At 48.8% G+C, this 15,813-nt stretch overlaps 1 protein-coding gene across 8 annotated transcripts in view; it reads left to right on the forward strand.

Moving 5' to 3' along the window:
* The first annotated feature begins 866 nt into the window (after positions 1 to 866).
* Taok3 (TAO kinase 3) overlaps positions 867 to 15,813 on the forward strand; it is a 154,991-nt gene continuing 140,044 nt past the window's right edge. For 2 of the 8 annotated variants that reach the window (XM_006530385.4, XM_011248219.3), the window contains exons 1-2: positions 867 to 1,095; positions 14,441 to 14,531. The gene's annotated coding sequence lies outside the window, so the exon portion shown is untranslated. Of the gene's footprint in view, positions 1,096 to 14,343; positions 14,532 to 15,813 lie in introns of those variants that run through there. The other 6 variants (NM_183306.2, NM_001081308.2, XM_011248221.3 and 3 more) reach the window with 5 other exon arrangements.

A 15,813-nucleotide genomic window follows, 5' to 3' on the forward strand; every position in this document is an offset into this window, starting at 1 on the left:
AACTCCTCCATTAACTGTGGTAATCAAAACTCACAAAATGTGTATTTCTTTTTTCACTTTTCTTTCTTTCTTTCCTCTCTTTTCTTTTCGTCCTTCCTTTCTTTCTTTCTTTCTTTCTTTCCTCTTTTTCCTTCCTTTCTTTCTTTCTTTCTTTCTTTCTTTCTTTCTTTCTTTCTTCTTTCTTCCTTTCTTTCTTTCTTAGCTTCTGAGAAAAGATCTAGCTAGATACCCCAGGCTGGGTTCAAACTTGAGGCGATCTTCCAGCTTCTGCCTACAGAGTACTGGTATTCACATCGCACTCATTTTAAAATGTGCCCAGACCCTGGTAAGTAAGCATTTAGCTGGGTCCACAGATTTTTTCCCCCTCTCTCCAGCAGTAAACGTAGGGTCACTGAACGCAAAGCAAGAAAACGCATTCCCCTTCCTGAGAGCTGGAAAATAATTTACAAGCCCCAGGAGGAAAGCATCCCTTAAGGATGGCCAGGAGCTGTGAAAGGTCCAGAGAAAGATCCGACTGGCCCCACGATCTTATCCACGGTGGTCCGACAAGACAAGACAAGGCGTGGGGAAAGAGAGCCAAGAACTTTGACCCTGGCGCAGCACAAACAGAGCTGACCGCGCCCGAAGGGGCCATAGCTAACCCAAGTTAAGAGAGCTTCCGCGTTTGGGAAAGCCCCGCCCACCTGGACCCGCCCACCACCAGCTCCGCCAATCCCCTGGATCCATCGACCGCTCGGACTTCCCAGGCAAGGTCAATCGAGCGCCTATATACGGCCTGGACCCCGAGAGCGGCGATCAGGGAAGGTCAGTAGAGAACCTATCAAAGCATGGCTGTGGGCGGAGTCGAGGGCGGGGTCGAGTGGGGGCGGGGCGCGCTCTGCGCAGTCGGGTGCGATTGGTCACCCCTGGCGGAGCCGCACCTCGGACAGCAGCAGCGGCGGCAGCTAGGGTCCTGCGTGGAGAGTGGGGCGCGACGGGGACTCGCGGGCGGAGGCTGCGCGTGGGGACCCAGCACGCGAAGACCCAGCACGAGAGCGACTCTGGGCACGAGTGAGAGGAGGCGGCGGCGCCGGGGCCGCGGGTGACAGCGCTGAGGTGAGAGCGCGGGCACCCGAGTGACATCCCGAGTCCTCGGCGCAGCGGCCGCGAGCATCCCGGGAGCGGAGTTGTTAGCGGTTCTGCCAGTGCGCCGGGGAGAGGGGGGGGGGGGACTGGGAAGGACCGGGACGGAGAGTGAGGAGCGGACCCCGAGAGGGATCGCGAAGAGTGAGAGGACCAGGATGGGGACAGGGGTGAGGAGTGAACTCTGAGAGGGACTGCGTGTGAGCGAGGGGACCCGGAGAGAGATGGGGACATCAGGATGAGGAGGGGACCGAGAAATACCGCGGGAGAGCAAGGGGACCCCAAGACAGGACAGGGCAATGGGATTAACGAGGCGACTTGAAGAGGGACTCTGGCCGTGGGATAAGCGAAAGAACCCCGGAGGGACTTGCGACGACGGAGTGAGTGAGCGAGGAGATCCGCCCCTGATGGGCCGGTGGGAAAAGCAGACGGGACCCAGGGAGGGACACTCAGAGGGATTGGGACTGCAGACTGAGCAGGTTGACTTGAGAGAACTCAGGCAGCGGGATGAAAGAAGGGGACCCTAGAGAGACCGAGACAGGAAAATAAGCAAAGGAGACTTTTGGGGAGGCGAGGGCAGTAGTTCTGAAACTATGCTCTTGCGATGAGTGTAAAGAGGACCTCAGGAAGGCTTAGGGCAGCCGAGTGAAGGGAGGGGTCCCCAAAAGGGTGTGGGCTGAGGGACCCAGAGTAGGGACAGACAGCACTGAGAGTCCAAGGAGAGCCGGTGAGTGAAGTACCAGAGAAGAGCTTGCGCAGCGTGAACATGGTTTTTCTGGCCTCACAGCCAGGCACCTAGGGAAAAACACCGGCAGCCTGAGCCCGGGTGGCATTGAGTGGGCACAGCAGCAATGCTGACACCTGGACGACACCGATGCTGCTCCACTGCAAAGAACCCGAGGTCTCCCCCTGAGGGTTGAGTTCCGGGATGCTGGAAGGGGGATCATGTGATGGGCCCGGGAGTGAAAGACATAGATCCTAAGGGCTGGCCAAGGGCTAGCTAGACGATTTGTAGAGATTAGACCAGCGTCTCACCTCTTTCTTCTAAACAGCAGGCTGGCTTCCCAACTCTTCCCTAAAGTTCGACCTCGAGGTTCCTTGATGACACATCTGGGGCAAAACTAGAGGGGTTTGCTCCCCATTCACCGGCCCCCAAGTAGTTGGAGGGAGGGATAATTTAGAAGAGCCTTGAATTAATTAGGATGTTAATTTTAATGCTCTTAAAGCACCGGATTGTGTTTGTTTGTTTGTTTCAGTTTAGGCTTTTTATTTCCGCTCCACAAAGAGTTAAGAAACTTTTTCCCATTTGGCAGCCCGGCTCTATCAGTGTTTACAATGCACACATAGGAGAACCAGAGCAGGTTTGTAGTTAGGGCTGTTTAACTTTGATGTGTTAGACACGGTTGGAAGGTCACCCTCAATCTTTCAAAACAGTTGCTGGGGCCAGTAAATGAATGGTGCTTTCTAGGCAAGCTGAAGGGCCAGACATGTGTATTCAAAGCAGACACTGTAGGTCTCTCTCAAGGCCCCAACAGAGCTGAGGCAAAAGAAGGGGGCAGGGGCAGGCTAGCCTTCTACTCTGATGCAAGTGAAAAGACCTTGACCCCAGTGCCAGCATATACTGACATGGCCCCAACCCCCTCTGGGTGCTCCCCCAATACACTTGTTTGATCATCAACTTTATACTTGAAGATTTTAAGGAATCATGACGGTTTTTTTTTTTCAGTTATTTTGGGGAGAGAGTGGCATTTACAAAACAATCAGCTTTCATTGTGACATTTTTATATATGGCTTGTATTTCCAATTTTTAAAATCCTTTTCTCTATCTCTAATGTCGTTTCCCCTCTGTTCCATCGCTGTTTGATTCATTTTAGAAACTTAAGAAATGATGATTTTAGGGAAATAATGGAGGATGTAACTAATATTCCATTTCTGTTGCTTTGATGACCCTTCTGTGTCACCTTTAGAGTGTGTGGCATTTGAAACGCTTAAACTGGGCATGATAGCAGGACTCAGGATGCTGAGACAGGATAATTTTGAGTTAGATGCTAGCCTGGGCTACAATGGTACCAAGCCAGCCTGGGCTCTGAGACTCTGTCTCAAAAAACTGAAGAAATGTTTTGCTTGTGTTTAGCACTAGACAGCTGTGCCAAAACTATACTGTATTATTCCTAGTAGACACAATAGAGGGTTGGGCTAGCAAGCCCAAAGCCCTAGCTGGGCTTGGTCCCCAGAACAACAGCAAAAGAAGAGTCTTGCCCAGATCTGCTGTTGATTTGTTTAGGTGCAGAAGAGAGCATCAAAGCCAGGCTAGTGCCAGGCAAATGACCTTCCCACTGAGCCACACTGCCAGCCTCGATGTCATTTCTGTCTAAGATCAATGACTCTGAAATGGTTTTCAGCAGGGGCAATAGTAAATGAAAGGTTTGCTCGGTTAACGGGCTCTGCCTTAAGGCAGCTCTGATGCAGTACAGGGCCAGGTGTGATGCTGGAAATCCTACCACTAGGATCCCACCCGCTAGGAATCCCACCCACTCAGAATCCACCTGCTAGAGATCCGCCCCTGTGAAACTCAAGTGATACTAAGAACAGGACCAGCCTCAGCAAGCACAGGTTTTTGGGTTTGTTTGTTTGTTTGTTTGTTTTTTTCCAGAATTCAAGGAAGAAGTAAAGTTAGGTGAGGTGGAATGGAGGGTGGGGTGGAGGATGGGGGTGACGGGAGGGGTGGGGGTAAAGGATTAAGCCAGTTAACTCCTGTGTCTATTCATCCTGGGGGTAAGGCATGAGGGGCATGAGGTTCTCTGAGTGGGAAAGCCCAGCCCCAGCCTTTCCAGGAAGTTCTAGAAGTGTCTGACCATGAAAATATTTTCTCCTATCTAGCAAGCTCACTTCTGACTGGTGCGAACGGTCATATCTAAAGACAAAACAATAAATGTATTTCCTTGTATGAAAAGGAAGTGCCCTGCTCCTCTCCTGAGTCATCGCTTAGGCAGCCAAGACAGCCACTTTGTGCTATGGCAGTGTTGATTCAGGGATGATGGAGATAGATGAAGGGAGTAAAATTCTTAGTGATAAGAGGAGTCCTTAGCGTTCTTCCCGGGGTGGGGGGCACGTGAGAGGGGAGGGATGTGTATGAGATCTTGATGTTTATTCATTTAGAAGGCTTTGTTTCCTGTTGAAAAACTCTATCGACAAGAGATTCAGATGAGCACTGGCGTGTTCTTCACCTTAGTCTCGGGCTAGCTGGAGCCCAGGAAACCTAATAACCCATTTTACACTTTCCTTACTGCTTCGGTCCCGTACAGTCGATCCATTGTACTCTCGGAGGCTGCCTGGCCATCTAGTGTGGCTTAACAGGCAAGCCAACCTGAGCAAGCATCTTCATTGCTTGCCAGCATTCATAACCGCATGGGTCTTCTATAGATCGGGGTGTAGGAGTGGAGCAAGGGCTGGAGAGCTGACGGGAGACGATCACCAAGTCTTACCTGCACGCATGTGTGACATACAGATGCATTTCCCCTTCAGAATGTTCTCCCAGTTTAAATTTCTTCCCTCCCTCCCAAATAGACAGATACACACACGCACACACAGACTGGTATGGTTTGTATATGCTCAGCCCAGGGAACGGCACTATTAGGAGGTGTGGCCTTGTTGGAGTGGGTGTGGCCTTGTTGGAGTGGGTGTGGCCCTGATAGAGTAGGTGTGGCCTTTTTGGAGTAGCAGTGTCATTGTAGGTGTGAGCTATAAGACCCTTATCCTAGCTACCTGGAAGCCAGTCTTCTTCTAGTGGCCTTTAGAACAAGATGTAGCACTCTCCGCACCTTCAGCTCCATGCCTGCCTGGATGCTGCCATGCTCCTCCCTTGATGATAATGGACTGAACCTCTGACCCTGTAAGCCAGCCCCAATTAAATGTTGTTCTTATAAAGAGTTGCCTTGGTCATGGTGTCTGTTCACAGCAGTAAAACCCTAAGACACGGACACATATAGACAAACACACAGAGAGACAGATATACAGGCACACAGAGACACATATGCACATACACAGAGGCACGCACATACATAGACAGATACACACACACACACAAACACACATACACACACACACACACAGAGGAAAGGTCCTGTCTTAACATGTTTTTGGAATGCCTATGAAAACATTTTTTCAATATGTTCTCCCTTCAGGGAGAAAATACCTGTCATACACAGTAGTTTTCAATTTATTTGGGGGCGGGTGTATTTTGGCCTGGATGACTTAACTTGTGGTGGGCTAGCCTTGTCACACATTGAATTGGCTGCTTTCCTGTTTGTGGTGATATGTTTAGCTCGCAGTCCATGGAATACTCTGCGCCTGAGTCCATCACCAGGAGTCCTGTCAGCCTACCCCTCCACCGTGAAGAAAGGGAAACCGAGCCCAACTTCAGTGCTTTATTTGAATACCATAATTAATGAATGAAATATTCATTAGTAAAGTTTGACTCCAGTGTCTTCCACTATTTAGAAGGAAACCTTTTATTCCCAGATTAAACTGAGACCCCATAGTACATACTCGTTTCTATTTTTTTCTATTATATTCGTTTATCTACAGTGTGTATGTATAGGCTTGGGTGTATGTGGAGGTCAGAGGTCAGCTTGCAGGCGTTGTTTTTCTTCTTCCATCACATGGTTCCAGGGATCAACCTGTATGTGTGCCCCGTGAAGAACAGCAGAGGACATTAGATGCCCTGGAAGTCAAGTTAGAAATGGTTGTGAGCCAGTTTTAGATGCTGGGAACTGAATCTGGGTCCTCTGCAAGAACAGTCAGTGCTCTTAACCACATGGCCATTATCTCCAGCACTGCCAGCCCTGGCTTTATGGTCCTGTGTCACTGGCATTATGTCCATGCAAACAAGGGTGAAAGCAATTCAAATACATCTTGTCCCCACCATAGTAGATTCCACCAATTAAAGCAGAAAGCTTCCTTAAGTAAACAAATAACTTAATTGATCTTGGCAGTAAACACTACACAGTATCCTAGTTCATGGCCAACTTTCAGTTCTGTTGAGAATATAAGCCTTTTTAAAAATTTTTTAAATTTAATTTTTAATGTTTAGAGTAAATTTATTTGTCCTTTGACCACTTCGTAAGACTATACAATATATCATGATCATATCCAGCCCAATACACTCACTCTCCAGTCACCTTCCACCTGTGACCCTCTCATCTTCAGGCCCGTGCGCCCCTCCACTACCCCCCACACTCATGCATGCGTGTGTATGTGATCCACCGAGTGTGCAGGTAGCTGCATTGAGTTCAGAGTACAATGGCCCTGTCAAGCCCAGGAGGCACCACCTCACAGCCCTGCCCTTTCCATCTACCTCATAGCCCTGCCCGGTCCACCTCACAGCCACACCCCTTCTACCTCACAGCCACGCCCATTTACCCTCACAGCCACGCCCACTTCCCCCCACTGCCTTCCCTTTCCCTCATAGCCCCGCCCAATCCACCTGACAGCCCTTCTCTGTCTTCCTCACAGTTCCAACCCATCCTCACAGCCCCACCCATCCTCATGTTCTGGGCCCATCCATCTTACAGCCCCGCCTCTCTTCCTCACAGCCCCGCCCTATACACCTCACAGCCGGACCCCTTCTACCTCACAGCCATGCACATTTTCCCTCATAGCCCCACCCCATCTTCCTCATAGCCCCACTCCACCTTCCTCACAGTCCTGCCCCATCCTCACAGCCCCACCCTGTTCACCTCACAACCCCGCCCCTTCCTCACAGGTCCACCCCATCCTCACAGCCCTGCCCTGTCCACCTTACAGCCCCACCCCATCCTCACAGCCCCGCCCTGTCCACCTCATAGCCCCGCCCAATCCTCACAGCTCTGCCCCATCTTCACAGCCCCGCCCCTTCCCCTCACAGCCCCACCCCTTCCTGTAGCCATCACTTGCTTTCAGCTCCCTGTTCTTCACTGCTTCTGGAGCCTTCAGAGGCCTGGTGGGCGCAGTTGATACTCATGTCGGTTTCAGGGCACAGCACCCACCCGTCATTTAGCGTCAGTACTGTGACTGTGAGTCTGCTCATTCAATGCCACCCACTGCAGGAAGAAACACTAACTATAGAGATAAACGCGAGATTTTCGTCTTTTGAATGTGTAAGTACATGTATTTTATTATTATGTTGATTTAGGTAGTGGGGCACAAATTTAGGACCTCAAATATACCAGGCGAATCCCCTGACAGGGCGCTAAAGCTCCTCTACAGATATTTTCAAAAACTACATCGACATAGTGTTTAAGTGATCTGGGTCAAGATTTAATGGTAGAGATAGAAAGTTAAAAGGTCTTTGTGAAACTATGCTTTTTTTTTTTTTTTTTTGATTTGGTTTGGCTTTTTGGTTTGGTTTGGTTTGTTTGAGACAGGGTTTCTCTGTATAGCCCTGGCTGTCCTGGAACTCACTCTGTAGACCAGGCTGGCCTTGAACTCAGAACTCTGCCTGCCTCTGCCTCCTAAATGCTGGGATTAAAGGCGTGGGCCACCACTGTCCTGCGAAACTATGTTTTTATTGTCTCTGAAAAAATTATTTTTCTAGTTTTGGTTTGGTTTAGTTTGGTTTGGTTTGGTTTGGTTTGGTTTTGTGACAGGGTCTTACTCTAAAAGGCCAGGCTGACCTTGAACTCTCAACAGCCTCTCGTCTCAGCTTCCCAAGTTCTAGGATTACAAGCATGAGCCACTATGCCTGGCTTGCAAAATTCATCCGGACTTTGTATGCAAGGTCCCCATTTCCATGTTTTTCACTGTATGGCCTGTGAGCTGGATGTAAATGGATGGGCAACCTGGACAAGGCAGGCATCACTCAGTGTTGCACACCCCGGGGCTAGTGTGAACCATGTGGTAGGAAGTGTGCTCACTGTGTGTGTGTGTAAGAATGAGGAAGTGAATTGGTGACCCTCAAATGAATAGGTCATATTTATGTCTCCTTTCTGGTCCTGGAGGGCTAAAGCTCGTCAGAAGGATGCGAAGGGTGGGGGACAGCTGTCAAGATGTCTCAGTCCATTGGAGCACATGCTGTCTTAGTCAGGGTTTCTATTCCTGCACAAACATCATGACCAAGAAACAAGTTGGGGAGGAAAGGGTTTATTCGGCTTACACGTCCATGCTGCTGTTCATCACCAAAGATGTCAGGACTGGAACTCAAGCAGGTCAGGAAGCAGGAGCTGATGCAGAGGCCATGGAGGGATGTTTCTTACTGGCTTGCTTCCCCTGGCTTGCTCAGCCTGCTCTCTTATAGAACCAAGACTACCAGCCCAGAGATGGTACCACCCACAAGGGGCCTTTCCCCCTTGATCACTAATTGAGAAAATGCCCTACAGCTGGATCTCATGGAGGCATTTCCTCAACTGAAGCTCCTTTCTCTGTGATAACTCCAGCTTAAGTTGACACAAAATTAGCCAGTACACTTGCCTCTAACCCTGATGACTAGAGACCGATCTGTGTACTCCACGATCGGTGGGAAGAGAGAAATGACTACGAAGCTGTCTTCTAAGCTCCACATGTGTATGCCACGTGTGCTCCTATACATAGGCATGCACACACACATACAATAATAATAAATGAAGTCAGGGCAGAGCTGGGGGTAGATATGACAAGATACATTGTTTTTATGTATGAAATTGTCAGAGAGGAAATTTAGGCTATTCTGTGAGCTGGACAGATGGCTCAGCAGTTAAGAGTGTGCCCTGTTCTTAAGAAGACCCAGAGTTCCCAGTGCCCAGATCAGATGGTCCATAACTTCCTATAACTCCAGCATCCAGTAACTCGGTTTTCCTCGGGTATCTGTGTTCTCTCTCTCTCTCTCTCTCTCTCTCTCTCTCTCTCTCTCTCTCTCTCTCCCTCTCTCTCTGTCCCTCCCTCCTTCCCTCTCTCTCTCTCTCTCTCTCTCACACACACTTAAAAATAGTACTTTTTTTGTGTTCTATTCAAAATAAATATTTTTTAATAAAGGCTGTGGAGAGATATGGGATTCCTTTGGCCAACAGAACAAATGTCAGCATTCCATTGTTTGACTCCAGAGGAAAGGAGTCTTAGACTCAGAATGACTCAAGCACCTTCTTTGGCTTCATGACTGTGCCATCACCTGCCTGGCCCTAAGTAAGTTGGTGACATTGAAAGTGTCACATTTCTTCATCAATAGGAGTATATAGTTCTCCAGACTCTTGGAATGAATGAATGAATGAATGAATGAATGAAGAGCCCCGTTAACTGCCAAGCAGGGTCAGAAACACATTGCCCAGTCAGCAGCGCTGGTTGCTTCCTTTAACCCCTTGAAGCCCATTTCTGTAGCTGGACTCTCACGGATCATTTGTTCAGTTGCATGACAGCCAACTCCAGAAAGAACAAGTTGTCGGATTTGCACATAGGGAAACTGAGGCTCCAAGAAAGTCATTGACTCCTTCCCAAGATCACACAGACAATAGCCAGCTTGATCCAGATGGGCTAGATTGGTTCCTTTCTTTTTATTTATATTTTTCTGTGCTGGAAACCGAGGCAGGAGCTCTACCTCAGCTGGCTTTTCAGATAGAAGTCCTCCACACTCTCCCTCCGTGCTTCTGTCCGCTTGTCTGCCTGTGGGTCTCTTTGCGCCGAGCCTCCTCTGGACTTTTCAATATGCACAGGTACTCTCCAGCTTCCGCTCAGAGCAGAACTCTGATCTTCTCTACCGATTCAGAGCCGCAGATCCATCTCCTGGCATATTTAGCAACATGTTCTTGGGTTTGGGCGCCCTGTTCAAACTAGTACTTAAGTGTTGTTATGCAGAGAGTTGCAGAATGCAGCTGTCACTGTAGGTGATGCTAACGGGGACAGTTCCTAAGGGAAGAAGTAGTCTACCTCTGAGCATGAGATTTGCAAATTCTGCCATGAGGCGCCCAGGACTTGGAAACATCCATGGGCATTGTCAACATTTCATTTTTACTTTCTTGGGTTTTCAAGACTGTGTCTCCCTGGCTGTCCTGGGACTCTCTCTATAGCCCAGGCTGGCCTCGAACTCAGAGATCTGCCTGCCTCTGCCTCCCAAGTTCACTCTGACTGTTAAAGGTGGGGGTCTGTTACTTTGTTTCCTTTGATGGTGTTTTTATTATCTGGGTGCTTTGGGGTTTTGTTCTGCTTTCTCTGGGTCTCATCCACAAATAAAGTAAGATTCTTAGAGAAGGTTCAGTCTGCAAACTGCTCATGAGAACCGAGTCTGGATCCTTAGCACCCAGTAAAAGTCGGTGCGGGCTCCTGAGGCAGCTTGGTGAGTAAAGAACCCCGCCACCTTTTCTTGGGGCACCTGTGGTGGAAGGAGAGAGCTGACACTCTCTCTCTCTCTCTCTCTCTCTCTCTCTCTCTCTCTCTCTCTCTTGGTTTTTTCGAGACAGGGTTTCTCTGTGTAGCCCTGGTTGTCCTGGAACTCAGTTTGTAGACCAGGGTGGCCTCGAACTCAGAAATCCGCCTGCCTCTGCCTCCCGAGTGCTGGGATTAAAGGCATGGGCCACCACTGCCCGGCAAGAGTGACTCTCATAATCTGTCCTCTGACTCATGGTTTGACATATATGCTTATAGGCGCACACACACATAGCCACCCACATATATTCAAAGTAAATACAAATATAATTTTAAAATTCCCTTTTTAATTTTAATTTAAATAAAAAATTATAAGCACGGATGTTTTCCTTTCATGTGTGTATGTATGTGGACTGCATGCATGCTGTGACTGAGGGGGCCAGAAGAGGGTGTCAGATATTACAGAACTGGAGTTAGAGACAGTTGACAGCTGTCACGTAGATGCCAGGAAACATATCCTGGCCCTCTGCAAAGCAGCAAGAACTCTAAACCATTTCTCTAGCATCCTACCAAAAAACAAAGTTTTTTTAAAGCCAGATGTGGTGAGGACACATCTGTAATCTTGGTACTGTGGAGGTGGAAGCAGGTAGATTGGGGTTTCCTGGCCTGTTTAGCAGAATTGATGAGTAACAGGTGCCATGAGAGACAGTGTCTCCAAACAATGAGGTGGAGAGTGGGTGAGGAAGACACTGGCATCGACGTAACTCTTGCTTCCACATGCAAGCACATACAGGCTTACCCAGAAATTCATGCCTGTGCATGCACGCATGTGCACGCACGCGCGCGCGCACACACACACACACACACACTGTGCATGCATGCGCACTCACACACACACACACACAGTGCATGCATGCGCACTCACAGGCACACACACACACACACACACACAGTGCATGCATGCGCACTCACACACACACACACACACACAGTGCATGCATGCGCACTCACACATACACACACACACACACACAGTGCATGCATGCGCACTCACAGGCACACACACACACACGCGTGCGCGCGCTCATGGGCACACTCACATATGCAGAAGCATGCATATACACACGCACACACGCGCTCACACATCCACACATACAGGCATGCATGCCCACACATGCAACAGAAGTTGGTGGTGGAATCAGTCAGGAAAGCCTCACACCCCCAGTCTTCCAACACAAAGGCTTCCTGTCTCGAACGATCACTTGCTAGCGGAGCACAAACTTTGGGGGGGTTGGTCCCCACCTTTCCAACTGAAGTCTTCTCCACAGCACTTGCTAACTTCTGCCGCCAGAGAAACAAACCGTTCTGTTTGTTCTGATCATCTTAAACCCCTCCGCTGGCATTCAGGGTCCACAGAGACTGTCTTGATCGACTCAGTGGTATCACCCAACTCGTTGTTTAGTGAATATTTGTCGAATGACTAATAGAAATCTGGCTTAAGCAAGTTCTCCAGTTGGTTGGCTGTAAGAGTTTTCGTTATTTTTGAGCATAAGGAAGTAAAAACCCTGAGGAAGGAAAATATAGTTTGGAAGCTTGTTAGTGTGTGTTTTCTTCGCTGGATTTTAGGTTTGTCTTTTGGGTTAGACTTGTGCTTCTCTACTTTTGACCATAGAAGCCAAGAAAGAAGAACACATCTTAGGTAGGAGAAAAATATGTGAAAACCGGTCATTGTGAGGTAACCTCTCTGATGCCTGTGTCACCTCCTTAGGCAACGTAAAAACCACGGTAATCATGCGCCCCAGCTCTGGGGCATTAGCCCCGTGGGGACTTTTCTCTAGGTCTCCATTGGTTATGATATTGATGCTACAAACTGGTCAAATCGAACTCCTTATGTTAATAGAGGGTTGTCATCAGCTCTCTGCATGTTTGCCTCTGAAGCGCATTTTAAGCCCGGTTTACAATAACTGAGCACCGTCCACCTCCAGTGTGCATTTGAAATACCAAGGACAGGCAAACCCTCACTAACACATACCGGGTTCCGAAAAGGTTTCAGTCTCGTTGTCCATGTAAGCCAGGCTGGCCTTGAACCTCCATCCTCCCAACTGGGCCTCCCCAGTACAGGACTTGCTTACTTACTTACAGGCGCCAAGCCTGAAAAGTCTTCTAGTGGCAGCCAGGGCACAGTGCTCTTTGTAGTGAACAGCAAGTGCCGTCAGCTGGCCCACTTGCCATCCTAGAGCCTCCAGTCTCTGCCGCGTGGCACTTCTCTTTCCCATTTATATATAACCCACCTCCCCCAAATCCCAGACTCTGTTCTCTTCATCACAATATACGGGTGCCAAGAACCATGTTTTGAATGGAGGAGCGGTTCTCAAGCTTCTTAATGCTGCGGCCCTTTAACACAGTTCCTCATGTCGTGGTCGCCCCCAACCAGGAAATTATCTCATTGCTACTTCATTACTGTAAATTTGCATAATGTTATGTTAATATTAATATAAATTACATATATTAATATAAATTATTAGTGTTATATTCATGTTAATAATGTTAATGTGGATATGCAGGACTTCCGATATGTGACACCCCCCGCAAGGGGTTGCTCCCCACAGGTTGGGAATCACTAAAATAGAGCAGGTGACTTGGCGTGAGCACTGAAACTGGGCCTAGGGCCTCACCTCCTGCTGAACTGACTGTTCGGCTCTCTGTCTCCTTTTTAAAGATTTGGGCTTTTTAATTTATTTTTGTGTCAGTGCAAGTGTAGGCATGTGCCCAGGGAAGCAGGTTGCAGGCTTTGGATCCCTTGGAACTAGAGTTGCAGGCATCTATGAACCACTGGATGTGGGTGCTGGGATCCAAACCCCAGACTCCGGCCGCCGAGCTGCAAGCCCTCTTAACTGTGGCGCCTTCTTCTCATCTTCTCCCTCCATAGCCCATCTTTTAGACAGCCTCTTACTATGTTGCCCAAGGTGTCCTTGAACTCACTCTGAAGCCCAGACAGGTTTTGAAGTCCCCTGTAGCCCAAGCAGGACTTGAACTGGGAATCATCCCGTTTCGTTCCTCCTCTACCCCCGCCCCCACCCCCACTAGGACCGGCTCAGTCACGGTCAGTTTTAGAGAAAGCATAAAAACCTGTTGAAATAAGCTGTGTTGGGCTGGAAAGATGGCTCAGCGGTTATGAGCACTATCTGCTCTTCCAGAGGACCTGAGTTCAATTCCCAGCAACCACATGGTGGCTTACAGCCATCTGTAATGAGATCGGATGGCCTCTTCTAGTGTGCATGATGAGAGCAACAGTGTACTCAGATACATAAAAGAAATAAATGAACCTTTTTTTTTTTTTTTTTTTTGGTTTTTAGAGACAGGGTTTCTCTGTATAGCCCTGGCTTTCCTGGAGCTCACTTTGTAGACCAGGCTGGCCTCGAACTCAGAAATCCGCCTGCCTCTGCCTCCCGAGTGCTGGGATTAAAGGCGTGCGCCACCACGCCCGGCTGAAATAAATGAACCTTTAAAAGAAAGAAAGAAAGAAAGAAAGAAAGAAAGGAAGGAAGGAAGGAAGGAAGGAAGGAAGGAAGGAAGAAAGAAAGAAAGAAAGAAAGAAAGAAAGAAAGAAAGAAAGAAAGAAAGAAAGAAAGAAAGAAAGAAGAAAGAAGCTGTGTCTTTGAATAGGGCAGTCACTAGTGCCTAATGAACCTTTCTGGGCGGCTCTCAGGTTGAGCCCAGGGTGGTAGTGTCCTAGATCCTAGATGCTCCTGGTGTTGGTAGTGGCAGCCTTAAATCTCCTTCAGGTGATCACTAGTTGAGAGAGAGAGAGAGAGAGAGAGAGAGAGAGAGAGAGAGAGAGAAATATGACAGACTGGCACCACCCAGAGGCACATGCACCTGCAAGGGCCAATGGGCGCCAGAACAGGAAGTAGCGCAGGCAGGCTGCTGGGCCCCGATAGCACCGTGGGGCACGCTCCTCACACGTCTTCAGCTGGAGTTCCTCATAAGGACTTCATGGGGCTTCTTGCAGACCTCCCATCCATGGGCTTCAAACAGAAGACGCTGTAGATTTGAAGAATAAAATGTGAAGACAGCCCGACTGCTCTTTGTTCTCGAGGACGGTGAGTGCCTCCTTATAGGGCATGTCCCTCGACAGTACCCAGAGATCCTAAGCAGAGAGAGGGTAGCAATGCTAACTCTGCCGCTGTCTTTCTGGAGGCCAGTAGCCTGGCCTGGCGTGGCCTGGCGTGGCCTGGCATGGTGTTTACATGTTACTGCAGCAGCAGGCATTGACCGAAGAGTGTCATAGATTCTTTTACATGGTGTTTGTTTAGCTAGCGCCTGTTTGTTCTCTCTGGTGGGAACCGAGAGTGGAGGGCTTGAGCAATACTGGGGGTGCTGGAAACTTGTTTTAGAACATTCCTTCCCCGAATGTCAAAATGCAGAGCCCCGTAAAGTGCTCTTGGGGCTCCCGGCCTGACCAGGAAGTGCTGCTCAAGTCTCACTTGAGTCTCTGTTAAGAACTTCCTTTCTCAGGATGAAGGTGCTTGACAGCCTAGTGGCAGGCGTCCTTGTCACTGAAGCTGATCTCAGCGTTATCTTTCCTGTGAGCCAGAGGCAGTCTTTCAGAGAAACTCTCCTCTCGGGCCTATTGGCTGCTGGGGAGGGCGAGATTACATTTAAAGTCTCTGTTGGCTTGGACATGGAAGGGCCCCTCGTTCAGAAGGTCTGCTGTGAGTAAGCGTCTATGGTTTGTGAATTTTACATTGACTGTCCTGCTATAAAGCAACTCACGCTGACACACCCTTCACACACGGGAGCCACTTAAACTTCCTGAATTTCACGTGAGCACACAGGGCCTTCCCTCACCGTCCAGCTGAGAGGCATAAAGTTGAGAGCCGTCGGACCCATGCGCTAGGCTTAGTTAGTGGTTTGATGTCGTTGAGCTTCTGGGTCAGGTTTTTGGAAACGTAGGATTTTTCATTTTCCCTCCTCCTCTGGATGAGTAAGGCCAAGATCAGGCTGCCAACAGAGTGGCCTGATCTTGGCAGAAGAGCCCTTGAAGAAAACACAATCGTCAGTAGAGCAACATGTCAAGGCTAAGCTATACTGCATGGCCCAGTGTCCTTGCCAGACCTGAGCAGTATCCCTTCCTATAGTCCTTATCTCAAAGGATGGGGAAGTGGGGTCCAAGGGAAACAGCTTCTCACATGTGAGTCCAACCTTAAAGACACAAAGATCAAAGGGTTGGTCCACGTTTGCTTTGTTTTGCCATTTTTTGAAATAATTTTAGTGACTAGGATTAGTTACTTACTAAAGGAGAAGAAAAAAAATATCTTAGCCATGAGGTCATTAATTTCCGGGACAACTCTAAGTCCATAAAATAAAGTCAGATGACTCAAG

The sequence above is a fragment of the Mus musculus genome, chromosome 5 (assembly GCF_000001635.26).
Source record: "Mus musculus strain C57BL/6J chromosome 5, GRCm38.p6 C57BL/6J".
Taxonomy (NCBI): Eukaryota; Metazoa; Chordata; class Mammalia; order Rodentia; family Muridae; genus Mus; species Mus musculus.